The 14,147-nt window shown below is 36.2% G+C and overlaps 1 protein-coding gene across 2 annotated transcripts in view; it reads left to right on the top strand.

The window, feature by feature from the left end:
* LOC136845373 (nephrin-like) overlaps window positions 1-14,147 on the top strand; it is a 1,223,962-nt gene that overhangs the window by 36,054 nt on the left and 1,173,761 nt on the right. The gene's annotated exons all lie outside the window — the stretch shown is intronic.

Genomic DNA, 14,147 nt, shown 5'->3' with positions numbered 1-14,147 from the left:
CCACAGTAACCTTGGTTGGCTGACTGCTTTAAATTTATTATTATTATTATTATTATTATCATTATTATTCAGAAGATGAACCTCTATCCATAAGGAACAAGCCCACCTTAGGGGCCACTGACTTGAAATTCAAGCTTCCAAAGAATGTGGTGTTCATTTGAAAGAAGTGACAGAAGCTTATAGGAAATACAGAAAGAAGGGATTAAATATTAGATTAAAAAACATAATGAATAAATTAATAAATAAACAAATGAAAATAAAAATTAATTAGTAAAATACAAGGTGAACTGTCTTAGGGTAGTAACGCAATTGATCTTCGACTGAACTTTTGGTTAAACGGGCTGCCCAGAAGCAAGAGCCCGTGCTGGCATGTGGCCAGATTAAACTAAAACTGACTGACTGACGCTCTTATGCCAGCCCTGAATGAGGTTAGTTGTGGAAGGAAGTGGGGAGACTAGTGAATACCTCGGGACTCTGACCAAACAACAGCAGCTTATTAAAAGGTAAATACGCTGGTTGATTGGACGAGTCCAGAGGCCCACACCAGGCCGCATATTCTCTACAACAGCTGACCACTCTTACTAGTCCTTGGGCATAAGGCCAGCTTAATCTGAAGCAACCAACCACCCAACGCAGCTGCAAGCAAATGCAAGCATGTAATTTCTATTTTGGGTTGCGGGGCTGCTGCTACCGCTGTCATTTCCGGAGTGTTCAAACACGATTAACCTGATCCATTCGTTTTGAAAGCGATGGTTTTTGCAGTGCCGTGGAATTGGATACGTAATCTATCATTCGTTCTAACTTCAATAAAACATTTTTGGGATTATTATACATACATAAATATACACATATATGTGTGTATATATATATATATATATATATATATATATATATATATATATATATATATATGTGTATATATATATATGTATATATATATGTGTGTGTCTGCGTGTGTAGATATATATATATATGAAATATATACTCGTATATGTATTATATATATCTACACACAGACACACATACATATATATACGTACGTATGTATATGCGTGTATAATAATCCAAATATATATACAGTAATATATATATATATATATATATATATATATATATATATATATATATATATATATATAGAGAGAGAGAGAGAGAGAGAGAGAGAGAGAGAGAGAGAGAGAGAGAGAGAGATGTTTTGCTCACACTAGACGCCACCTAGGTAAACATTGGAAAAACTTCGTCTGCTGATTTTCGTCACTGGTCACCATTCCAAGTACTGATCAGACTCAGCTTTAAATGATCTCGGAGCGTTACGTCCAATGAAAAAAAAACACGTTTCAATTTGATTCATGACGAAACCCGAAATATTCTTCCTCTCTTTCAATATTCTAATCTGTAAAGAAGGACGAACATTGCCCTGCAAAAAGAAAGAAAAATAAATAAACGATTTTATCTCGGCCCCCTGGCGGCGAAGCAGGAAACTAAATCTTCCCCTGAAGATTTATCATTCCTGGCAGGTTGACAGCTTCTTCACATTTCGCGTGATAAATGAAATGTTAAGAAGAAGAAGAAGCAAAAGAAGTAAAAAAAAAAAGTAAAAAAAAAAGAGAGCGAAAAAGATAATAAGTATTTGCAGGAACAGTGGAGTGGAGTACTCAATCTTCCTAAGGGGTCTTCGCGCCCTGAGGCGAAGGCGACTTTAAAAAACGAGGGACCCTCGCCCCTGAGAAAGCGACGTAATTGCTCAAGAAATGCTGTGACGATCATTCGGGCAGAAATCCATTTGCATTTCAATAAATAGACAACAGCAACGCCCTTTGCTTTGCTTTGCTCGCTCGCTCGCTCGCTCGCTCGCTTGCTTGCGAGGCTTGCAACACACCCGCAGTTGCGAGCGAATTCCTTTGCTCCTTTCGCGGGAGGTAAATGCAGGTTCTCATTTGCAAGTTAATCAACAAAGACAATTACTTCAGAACATCATACGCGTTTCTCTACAAGGAATGCATCCACTTTCATTGCTTTGTATGAACGGTGTAAACGCCATCCCCCACCCCCTCTCTCTCTCTATACATACCTTCAATATGATGTTCATTCTTTCTTTTACATTCAACTCTCTCTCTCATTCTTTCTTTTAAATTCAACTCTCTCTCTCTCTCTCTACATCTCTCTCTACTTAACTTCAAAATAATATTCATTTTTTTATTTTACATTTTCTCTCTCTCTCTACTAAACTTCAATATCATGTTAATTTTTTCTTTTACATTTGACTGACTCTCTCTCCATAACTTCAATATGATGTTCGTTCTTTCTTACATTCAACTTTCACTCTCCTCTCTGTACTTAACTTTAGTTAACTCTCTCTCTCTCTCTCTCTCTCTCTCTCTCTCTCTCTCTACATAACTTCAATATGATGTTCATTCTTTCTCTTACATTCAACTCTCTCTCTCTCTCTCTCTCTCTCCTCAACTTCACTGCCATGTTCATTTTTTCTTTTACATTTAAGTCTCTCTCTCTCTCTCTCTCTCTCTCTCTCTCTCTCTCTCTCTCTCTCTCTCTCTCTCTCTCCCCTTTATCAGCCGTGTGTAATATGGCTATTTTTCTTCTTCTCGTACAGCCAATAAATTTTTCAACGTCTTCCTCCAACGGTAAAATATTCGACGACACTTCATTCCAGGCAAAGTTTCCACTGGTTCCAACAGCCTTCTCCGCTTCCCTTCTCCTCCTCCGCTTCGGCCAAACACGGGATGGGGGAGTGGGAGGAGGAAGGGGGAGGCGAGGTGGCCACTTCGGTAACATTATCACCCCTTCGTCTTTTGTTTACGCCCGTCGTAAATAACCGAGGTAAATAACGGTCTGAGCCGCTATCCTAATTTCTCAGCCGACACCTGCCAGGCAGCCAGGGAGCCAGGCAGCCATCCCTCCCACTCCCAACCCTCCCCCACCCCCCTTTTAACAACATGGCTGCCACCGGAGCCTATCACCGTGACATAAACAACCGCAGCAGTGTCCGATCCAGGGAGTGATTTATTTCAGTGGCTTCCCGTCCTGGAGTACGCCAGTCACTTCCTTGCTTGGAATCGATCGCCCGGTTGTTTATCATTGTGAAGAATGACTGACGGGCGCCCGGCCATTAGCCTGCAAGCTCCCCGAATGAAAAACCTTGAGAAATAAGCTGTCGTACTTTGACGTGGAGATATGTATTTCCTCCGAGGCGTTGCCAGGCTGTTGCTGGTTGCCCCAGGCCCTGGCTAGAGAATTCTTAATCAAGTGTATAACCACACTCATTCTACCGCCGCGCGAACCACCCAATAACCACACTGACCGGAGTTATGGGATAGGAACATAAACGTTATTCATAGTTCTCTCTCTCCTCCACCTCTCTCTCTCTCCTACCTGGAGTGGTTGCATAACGCGGAGTTATGGAATCCGTAATGCGCCGGCAGCGCATACAAAACAAATTGCCTTCCTTCCAAATGGTTTGACCTCATGCCACGGTAAGACCGACGGGGAATGATTCCCTTTGAAGTGGGGAAGGAGAGGAAATTGTCTATGGACGCTGGTCGTTCCCTTCTTCCTGCATATCAATGTGCATTATAATATTTGTATATATATATATATACATACATACATATACACATATATATATATTATATATAATACATATCTATTACATATAATACATACTGTATATATACATATAAATTTTGTATATCCATAAATAAGTAAATATATGTATATGTGTGCATATATATATATATATATATATATATATATATATATATATATATATATATATATATATATATATATATATATATATGTAATGTGTAATATATATGTGTATAAAACGTATCTATATGTATAAAATACATACTGTATATATACACATAATTATTATATATCCGTAAATAAATATATAAATGTATGTACATATGTATAATGCGTGTAATATATACATATATGTGTGTGTGTGTGTGTGTGTATGTACGTAGGCGCACACATACAGCAATGCACTTACCGACGCTTCGAGCCAGAAAAAAAACAAAAGACTGAATAATGACACAACCTTGTCATCACCGTAATATCTTCTCGTGCCACTGAAAAACGCAAAGAGGCATTCCATCACACAAAAGGCGATTCAGGTAATTGAGTTCGCTCAAGGTCAAAGCACCCAATTAAAGGTGTGTTCGGTGGCGGACACCTGACCTGACATCCTCCTCCTCCTCCTCCTCCTCCTCCTCCCCTCCCTCCTGCCTGTGATTCGTGGGCGAGCGTTTTAACCGGACTCATTATTGTTGTTGTTGATTTTTGTGTTGTTGCTGTGGTAATTGGAGTGCGTTGCATAATCCTGCTGGCATGAAAGGGTCTGTGGAAAGCGTATGTCTTTGTCATTGCTTAGTTATCCGTTTACCCACGTTTCTGTTGGCACGTGTTTGCAGTTCAGTGCCCTGCTTTGGCACTTTGGGACTTGTAGTTCATCACGTTACACGTATCTATACCTATGTACATACCAATACACGCACATACGCATGGACACACACGTGCGCTTATATATATATATATATATATATATATATATATATATATATATATATATATATATATATATATATATATATATATATATGTGTATGTGTGTGTGTGTGTGTGTATAATACATATATATAACATATATACACACACATACATACATAGATATATACATACATAATAAATTATATATATATGCATATATACAACCAGTCGGCCGACTGGTTGTGTGTATATGTATATATGTATGTATATATATATATATATATATATAATTTTATATATAAATATATATATGAATATATGATGTGATAAAAGTTACATGGTTTATATATATGCAAATACATAAGATGCAACGTAATATATATATATATATATATATATATATATATATATATATATATATATATATCTTACGTATATTATATTATATATATATAAAACAATATAACATAAGATGCCTCTATTAAAGAGGCGAGTTCACCATAAATTCATTTGACCCGTGTCTATCTCTTCAAAGAAAATAAACAGCATAAAACTCCATAAGTACGGGAATATTCCAGGTATTTAACCTTAATTTACTCTCAATCAAACATCAATACCAAAATAAAATAAACATTCCCAGTTCATACGTTAAAAAAAATTCCGTCGTTTGAAAAATTTCCATAAAAACTGTAAGAATTTAAAAAAAATAGCTTAAATAGCTACACTGCCCTGCTCAGCGTTCTGTTCTTTACGTCGCAAAATTTCACGCTTACCATAAATGATGCTACGTTCGATTTGAAGCGAAAGTCCCCTTTCAAAGGGAACTTTCAATAGCCCCCTGTTATAGTGTCAATGTTTTCTTCAGGAAAAGCCCCCTTTGAAAGTGTCAATGTTTTCTTCAGGAAAAGCCCCCTTTGAAAGTGTCGATGTTTTCTTCGGGAAAAGCCCCCTTTGAAAGTGTCAATGTTTTCTTCATGAAAAGTTCCCTTTGAAAGTGCCAATGTTTTCTTCAGGAAAAGTCCCCTTTGAAAGCGTCAATGTTTTCTTCGGGAAAAGTCCCCTTTGAAAGCGTCAATGTTTTCTTGGGGAAAAGTCCCCTTTGAAAGTGTCAATGTTTTCTTCGGGAAGAGTTCCCTTTGAAAGTGTCAATGTTTTCTTCAGGAAAAGTCCTCTTTGAAAGTGTCAATGTTTTCTTCAGGAGAAGGCCCCTTTGAAGGCGTCGGCATATATTTTCTCTTGATTTATGGCTCGAATTTTAAATGCGACATGAGAACTCATGTTTAGAGGACATCAGATATTCAGTCGATGCATCGTAAGGAAGGTTAACTTTATTCAGAGAGAACGTACCCGCTGACATTTAAAAGGAACTCCCATTGCTCACTGTTTATTGCATCTAATAATCATTAATGAAATGCACCTTTTACGTCATAATGGTACGGTACATCTTAATGCCTGATCTTATTACTAGCGGGTAATATGCTCATGTCTTCAATACTTATTGGATATTCGGCTATATTGTCATGCAAAAATAATCATACATAAAAAAATATATGGTGTATGCATGTATGTATATGTAATGTGTATATATATATATATATATATATATATATATATATATATATATATATATATATATATATATATATATATATATATATATATATATATATATATATATATATATATATATATATATATATATATTGAAAACAGTAGGGCAGAAACAAAAAGTGACCTTGTGTGAAACTGCACAAATAACAGAGCATGGTGTACATGCAAGAAACGCCACTTAATTATAGAATTTACCGGAACAATGGCAATTTTTATCGAAAATCACAAAAGGCATTCAAAATTTACTATGAGCTTAATTAGTCAATGGCGTATGAAATCTGTGAATACTCTCCAAAGCATAAAGGTTGCTGGGATGTTCAGTATTTTTATTTGTTAAAAAAAAACACCAACTCTTACTTGAATGTATTAAGAATTTACTTGGTCAAAAATGCAGGAAATCTGTGTCCCATGACCTGACTACGGAGGGTTTTGAGATATTCAGTATTTTACTGAGAATCACGAAATATTTTTATTAATAATTTCCTCAGTAGAAATCACAATAACGTAACGAGAACTACGTAATACTCACGGACACTAATCATAACTGTAGAATACCTGGCGTCACACCAAGATATTTATACCTAAAAAAAAAAAAAATAAGAGAAAGAGAAATCCCAACACGCATTAAATTCAATAGACATTTTTTTCCAATCTATATTAAACTTTTATTACAAACCGCAGACCGCGCATTGAACTAATTAGAAATTTACTGGCCCGATATTAAATTCATATTGAAGCAGAGAGCTTTCATATGACCCCCTGACCTTTCCCGGTATTTCTCTTGCGTAATCCGTTTAAAGAACTGCCCTTCGTCAGGCACTTCGGTTATTTTAATTAAATTTCCGGCAATAAATATCCACAAAAATAGGCAATGAGATGCTGTTAATATTGGGGTTACCGTCCGTGTTTTGTAAAAAAGAAACTGCGGCAAAAAATATTATTATTATTATCCATAAGCGCAAATGTTTTTTTTATGTCACTTAACAAAATATGGACATTGGCTTAAAATTCCGGCTAAGAAAACAACAGAATATACGTGCATAAACACACAAACATACATATACACATATATATGTATATATCATGTGTATGTATAAATAAAGACAAAATCCACGAAAGAAAGAAAACAATGCAGCCCTGCATTGTTTCTCTTTCCTCCGTGGTTTTGTCTTTACTTATATATTCGTCACGTTCCATATTTTCGTGATTCAGTTATACATATACATATATATATATATATATATATATATATATATATATATATATATATATATATATATATATATATATATATATATATATTATATATTATACATTATACATATATATACAAACATATAAATACATATAAAAATATTAAAAACAGACTTATAAGCACGTAATAAAATGAAGAAAGGACTGATGACAATCAATCAGCTAATGAATGACCTAAATTATCGCCTCAATGCATTTGCTGAGTACTGTTATTCCTACCACTGGAATTTTTACGTGGCGGTAAAATGAAGTATAAAAACGACTGATATTACTTTTATTCAAAACGCTCTCCAATTTTTCACAAAGCACACACAGGTCTCATTCCTGTCTTGCATGAATACTACTACTATTGATTCGTGAATAATGAAAGAATAATTTCAAAATTTTTTTAATATTTAGAAAAACTTTATTTTCTTTACTCTTATTTTGTGCCGTTCGGTTATCTGTCCTTACGTTCTGAAGATACATTTTTTAGTTTTCTGTACAAGAAAACTATTGTGCCGGCTTTGTCTGTCCGTCCGCACTTTTTCTGTCCGCCCTCATGTCTTAAAAACTACTGAGGCTAGAGGGCTGCAAATTGGTACGTTGATCATCCACCCTCCAATCATCAAACATACCAAATTGCAGCCCTCTAGCCTCCTCAGTAGTTTTTATTTGTTTTAAGGTTAAGTTCGACTTAATCGTGCCTCTGGCAACGACATAGGATAGGCCACCACCGGGTCATGGTTAGAAGTTTCATACAGCATTATCCAGACCACCAAAGACAGATCTATTTCCTGGTGGCCTTGATTTATACGCTGCAGTGGCTGTACAGAAAGCCTGATTAATGTGCCAAAGAAACTTCTGGCGTGCCATTTTCACCTGTTATTTTTAATTTTTAATTGAGTTTGTGCTCATTCTCTAGCTCTCTTTATTCACCTGAAGTCATGAACAAACAGAAATTCTCTCTCTCTCTCTCTCTCTCTCTCTCTCTCTCTCTCTCTCTCTTCTCTTATCTTACACTTTTCAACCTCTGCCAGCAACAGTAACAAAGCAGGGTAAACCTGCTGACACTTTTGGTAAAGAAATATTAGTGGAACGATTGGTTGGTTTAGATTGCAGGCCTTATGCCAGCATTGTCCTTGTACAAAGTGTGTATGATAAAAGCGGATTAGGAGGCCCGCCAGGGGACTTCTGAACTTTCCAAATCCACTTATCTCTAACATATTCTTTAAAACGAATTTGATAGTAGGATTGGGGAAGAAAGGTGCCCTAAAAGTGGTTCGTGTAGTAGCACACATATATATATATATATATATATATATATATATATATGTATATATATATATATGTGTACATATATATATATATTTATTTACATATATATATATATATATATATATATATATATATATATAATCATTAGTTATCTGACCACAATTTTGTTTCAGAATCTCAGGCAATAAAATGCATAGAAATAAACTGACTTCCCCTAATACTTTCCCATTCCCTTTAAATACGATCACTATTCAGATTCCATTAGAATACTACTTTCTACATGTGAAATCAAATCATAATTATAGCAGACTGAATTTTCATAAAACTGCAAATTACAAATACTTTTTTTCTCCGAGAGAAAAAAAAAATTACACGAAGAGAAAGCGACTGAAATATCGGGAATAGTAAGGGTCCAAGGCAAACTTTGATTAATTTATTTTTCTTTCCTGTTTGAGGGAGAAAAACGTTTGAAAAAAAACTTCTGTTCTCAGCAGATTAGGGCGTAATCACCCTGAGTCATTTAGTCACTGAATGGGAGAACAAACACGTGCACGGTGAGGCTGGCTTCAGCTAAGGCAGATTTCAGTGGCAGTTCAGGTACTCTAGCGATGTCTCTCTCTCTCTCTCTCTCTCTCTCTCTCTCTCTCTACACTCTCCCACACACACATACACACGTTAGGGAACATATTAACACACGCTAGAATTCTCTCATCTATCTCTTTATGCAAATGATCTTCATATAAAGAATGACTCTCTCTTTCTCTCTCTCTCTCTCCATACGCACACACACACACAATACACAGAAACATGTTAATGCACTTAGCTTTCTTCCTAGCTGCTTCCAGCAAATGATCTTCATATACAGAAAGACTCTCTCTCTCTCTCTCTCTCTCTCTCTCTCTCTCTCTCTCTCTCTCTCTCTCAAGTAGGTAATTCCTCTCCCCCAGAGATGCAGAACCAATCAACAGGTAATCCCCTTGATACCCATTCGAATATAAAAACACGATACAAACACATCAGTAAGCGTCTTCTTCCTCTTCTTCTTCTTCTTCTTCTTCTTCTTCTTTCTTCTCTCTCTCTCTCTCTCTCTCTCTCTCTCTCTCTCTCTCTCTCTCTCTCTCTCTCTCTCTCTCTCTCATTCATTACCCATGCCACTGAACAAACGAAAATTAGTCTGACCTTTTTTTTCCAACTTCGATTTTTATTTGTAACTTCCGGATTAAAAAAAAATTTACAAATCCGCTTAGAAATCATATTCACAAAGGAAGTGGAAATTCTTTGAAGTCGCCGACCCCATTCGCTTTTCGTATAACCGAGTTCAAGTCATTAGAATATTACGCGAAATATGAGAGAAACGAAGCTGTAATTAATTCAGAATTGTTGCGTCTTTAATCCGTGTCTACTCATTCTTTTTCTTGAAGTTTCTGTCGAATTTTTTTTAGTTTTCTGTAAAAAGAAACTATTGTGCCGGCTTTGTCTGTCCGTCCGCAATTTCTTCCGTCCTCATTTTATTCTGTCCGCACTTTTTTCTGTTCGCACTATATTCTGTCCGCACTCTTTCTGTCCCCAACAGATCTTAAAAACTCCTGAAGCTAGAGGGCTGCAAATTGGTATGTTGATCATCCACCCTCCAATCATCAAACAGACCAAATCCCAGCCCTCTAGCCGCAGTAGTTATTATTTTATTCGAGGTTAAAGTTAGCCATAATCGTGCGTCAGGCCACCACAGGGCCGTGGTGAAAGCTTCACGGGCCGCGGGCTCATACAGCATTATACCGAGACCGCCGAAAGACAGATCTATTTTCGGTGGCCTTGATTATACACTGTACAGAAAACTCGACTGCGCCGAAGAAACTGCGGCGCCCTTTTTACTTGTTTTATTTCTGCATGCAATCATTCATCACGTTTATCTTAGCATCTTTTCTCGGTGTTTACGTTTCGAGATTTTATCCCATTTAGCATTTTTCTTTTTTCTTTTCTCCTCATTTATAAATCGTTTTAATTCTCGCGATTCTGTGATTAACGTCCGTCCCATTTATCATTCTTTTGAGAACCAGTCGCTAATATGCAGAGAGCCGAGTTTGCTTAAAAACCTTTTGTCTCTGTGATTAATTTTTTCCTATTTTTTCCTCTGTGTTCTCGTTTTTCATTTCCTTTTCTTTGAGGTTTTTTTCATATCATGTCATTTGTATACCAGTGATTACATTTCTTTTTTTTTAATATATCCTTTTATTTCTACTGTTTCCGTTTCTTTTGCTTGAATTCTTTCTCGTGTTTTTTGCACGTTTTTCATTTTCCCTTCTCGCTTTTTTTTTTATTTACGTTTTCCTTTTCTTAAAATTATTCTCTCTTACTGGAGTTATTAATGTTTGTTGGAATTTTATACAAAAAGCCAAGCAACCACAATCTGAGTTTTACATTCGATATGGCAGAGAAAATAACTGCACATATTATTATTATTATTATTATTATTATTATTATTATTATTATTATTATTATTATTATTATTATCATTGGAGAAACAAATCCACAGTCATGTATATGTACATACACACATTTATTTAAAGATAAAACTTGACTGATAGCTTTCGGGAACCTGTTCGGTTCCCCTTTGAGATTGAAAAGGGGAATCGAACAGGTTCCCGAAAGCTTGAAAAGGGGGAATCGAACAGATTCTCGAAAGTTATCTGTACAGTTAAATCTTTAAATATATATACATATACATAACTGTGGATTTGTTTCTCCATTTAAGACTCATGCTACTATGAGTATGTTTTTAATTATTAATATTATTATCATTATTATTATTATTATTATTATTATTATTATTATCATGTTTCACAAATCGAGCTTCTTCCTTTACTAAAAATAAACATAGTCCAGTCTCTAAGCTCAATGCATACATTAGACTTCAGCTATTCCAGATCGAACATATAGAAGGTTAGGACGATTACAAAATGGTAGAAATGAATAGAATTGAACATAGAATTTTGGCCCGAGGCCAAGCGCTGGGACCTATGAAGTCATTCAGCGCTGAAACGGGAATTGACAGTAAAAGGTTTGAAAGGTGTAACAGGAGGAAAACCTCAAAGCAGTTGCACTATGAAGCAATTGTTAGGAGAGGGTGGAAGGTAAGATGGAAGAAAGAGAATGGAATGAAAGGGGTTGCAGCTAGGAGCCTAAGGAAGGTACGCTGCAAAGAACCTCAAGTAATGCCTACAGTGCACCGCATGAGGTGCACTGACGACACTACCCCCTTACTGGGACAAAATGGTAGAAAGCCATGCGGTGGAAATTAGTTTTAATCATATTTCGGAAAAAATGATTAAAGATGTGGCCTTGTTCACCTATTTTTTCTGTGTAAAAGTTTAATGAATATATTTCCATTATATATTTCCATTATCCATTTCAGCATACGTCGCAGACTCGAAATATTTTCTGTTCGGCATTTTGTGGCGTCTGACAACGATTCTGAAATTTTCGAAATCCATAAGTATTGCATATAAAAAACGTCATGAAATTCAATGCGCGCTGCCACATGGAGAATGTCTTTTGGTAGTCGTATTTTTCCATTTAAAAAATACTACCTGTTTCATAGATTTTTTAACAAAAAAAAAACTTATGAAATAATTTTCCTGTGACGGAGTTATTTTCCAATATAGAAAAAAAATTTCTTTTTTTTCAGCACATCTTTTGTAAATTATGAGTTCTTGCATAATATGATCAGAGAAGCATTCAATAACACCTGCCGAAGTTGGTTTTTTTTTTAGGTGACCTTTTTAGTTTTCTGAAAAGAAAACTATTGTGCCGGCTTTGTCTGTCCGTCCGTACTTTTTTCTGTCCTCCCTCAGACCTTAAAAACTACTGATGCTAGAGGGCTGCAAATTGGTATGTTGATCATCCACCCTCCAATCATCATACATACCAAATTGCAGCCCTCTAGCCTCCTCAGTAGCTTTTATTTTATTTACGGTCAAAGTTAGCCATAACCGCGCTTCTGGCAACGACACAGGATAGGCCACCACAGGGCCGTGGTTAAAGTTTCAAGGGCCGCGGCTCATGCAGCATTATACCGAGACCACCGAAAGATAGATCTGTTTTCGGTGGCCTTGATTTTACGCTGTACAGAAAACTCGATTGCGCCGAAGAAACTTCGGCTAATTTTTCACTTGTTTATCTGCAGAAAACATTTCAATTTTCAATTTACTCATAACTTACATTTCATATATTTCCATTTCCATTTTTTCCAGGAAATGAAAAATGTACGATGCAAAGTAGTTACAAAATAAACAGTAACTTTACCTCTACTGGACGCACATTTTCAGCATTTCCCATTGCTATAGCAAATGAGAAAGATATTACTATACGCAACGCAGACTGCCAGCAATCCATGTCACATTTTTCCAAGACATTAGAAATACGGATATCATTTCTCATTGCCTAAGCTTTGAAAGTTCCAGTTGGGTGGTCAGAGTCCACAGGTCCAAATTAGGCTTCTCATCTCCTCCAGAGCATCTTCAAACTTAGGACAACAGCCCTTGCTGGCACGAAATCGGTTTAATCAAAACCAAAAAAACTTGAAAGCATCAATCTTTTTCAGTACAATGCTGAATACTAGATCCGATGAAAAAAATAAGTAAAAAATGCGCCGAAGTTTCTTCGGAGCAATCGAGTTTTCTGTGCAGCATATACTGCTGAATGAGCTGCGGCCCCTGAAACTTTCAGCCATGACCCGGTGGTGGCCTGTCCTATAGCGTTGCCAGAAGCACGATCATGGCTAACTTTAACCTTAAATAAAATAGAAACTACTGAGGCTAGAGGGCTGCAGTTTGGTATGTTTGATGACTAGAGGGTGGATGAGCAACATACCAGTTTGCAGCCCTCTGGCCTCAGTAGTTTTGAAGATCTGAGGGAGGACAGTAAAAAGTGCGGACGGACAGACAAATAGCCATGTCAGTAGTTTCTTTTACAGAAAAACTGAAACGAAAACAAAAGGAGACTTTTGTTTATCCTGCTTTAAGAATTTATACGTCTACAGACGAAAAGGATTTTTTTTTTTTTTTGTTGATGAATATTATCATTTCAAAGGTTTTGATGTTCACTGAACTAAGTTCAGGAATTTTCTGTTTCATATATTTCTGAATGCAGAAACTGGATGGGGTGGGCAATTCACTGTCTTTATCAAACCTATTTCAATATCAAACCTATTTCACAAAAGGAGGATAAGAGGAGAGAGAGAGAGAGAGAGAGAGAGAGAGAGAGAGAGAGAGAGGAGAGAGAGAGAGAGAGAGGAAACGGAATCCAGTTTTCCGAGCTATTACAAACGTGATTTTTTTTTTTTTTTTTTTTTGACCCAATGGCTGGTCTAAGGCATCCATGTGGCTGGGAGGAAAATGACGTAAGAAGAAAATTCCAGAAGGATACATCGTCAAAAGTAGATAATGGTGATAATCAAACGAGAAACTAAGAACTGGAGAAAGTAAATCTGGATTTTGAGCTTAAACATAATGACG

This window comes from Macrobrachium rosenbergii, chromosome 1 (genome assembly GCF_040412425.1).
Source record: "Macrobrachium rosenbergii isolate ZJJX-2024 chromosome 1, ASM4041242v1, whole genome shotgun sequence".
In the NCBI taxonomy this organism is placed as follows: domain Eukaryota; kingdom Metazoa; phylum Arthropoda; class Malacostraca; order Decapoda; family Palaemonidae; genus Macrobrachium; species Macrobrachium rosenbergii.
Note: the sequence above shows the minus strand (reverse complement) of the source record. Positions and strands in the feature narration are given on the sequence as shown.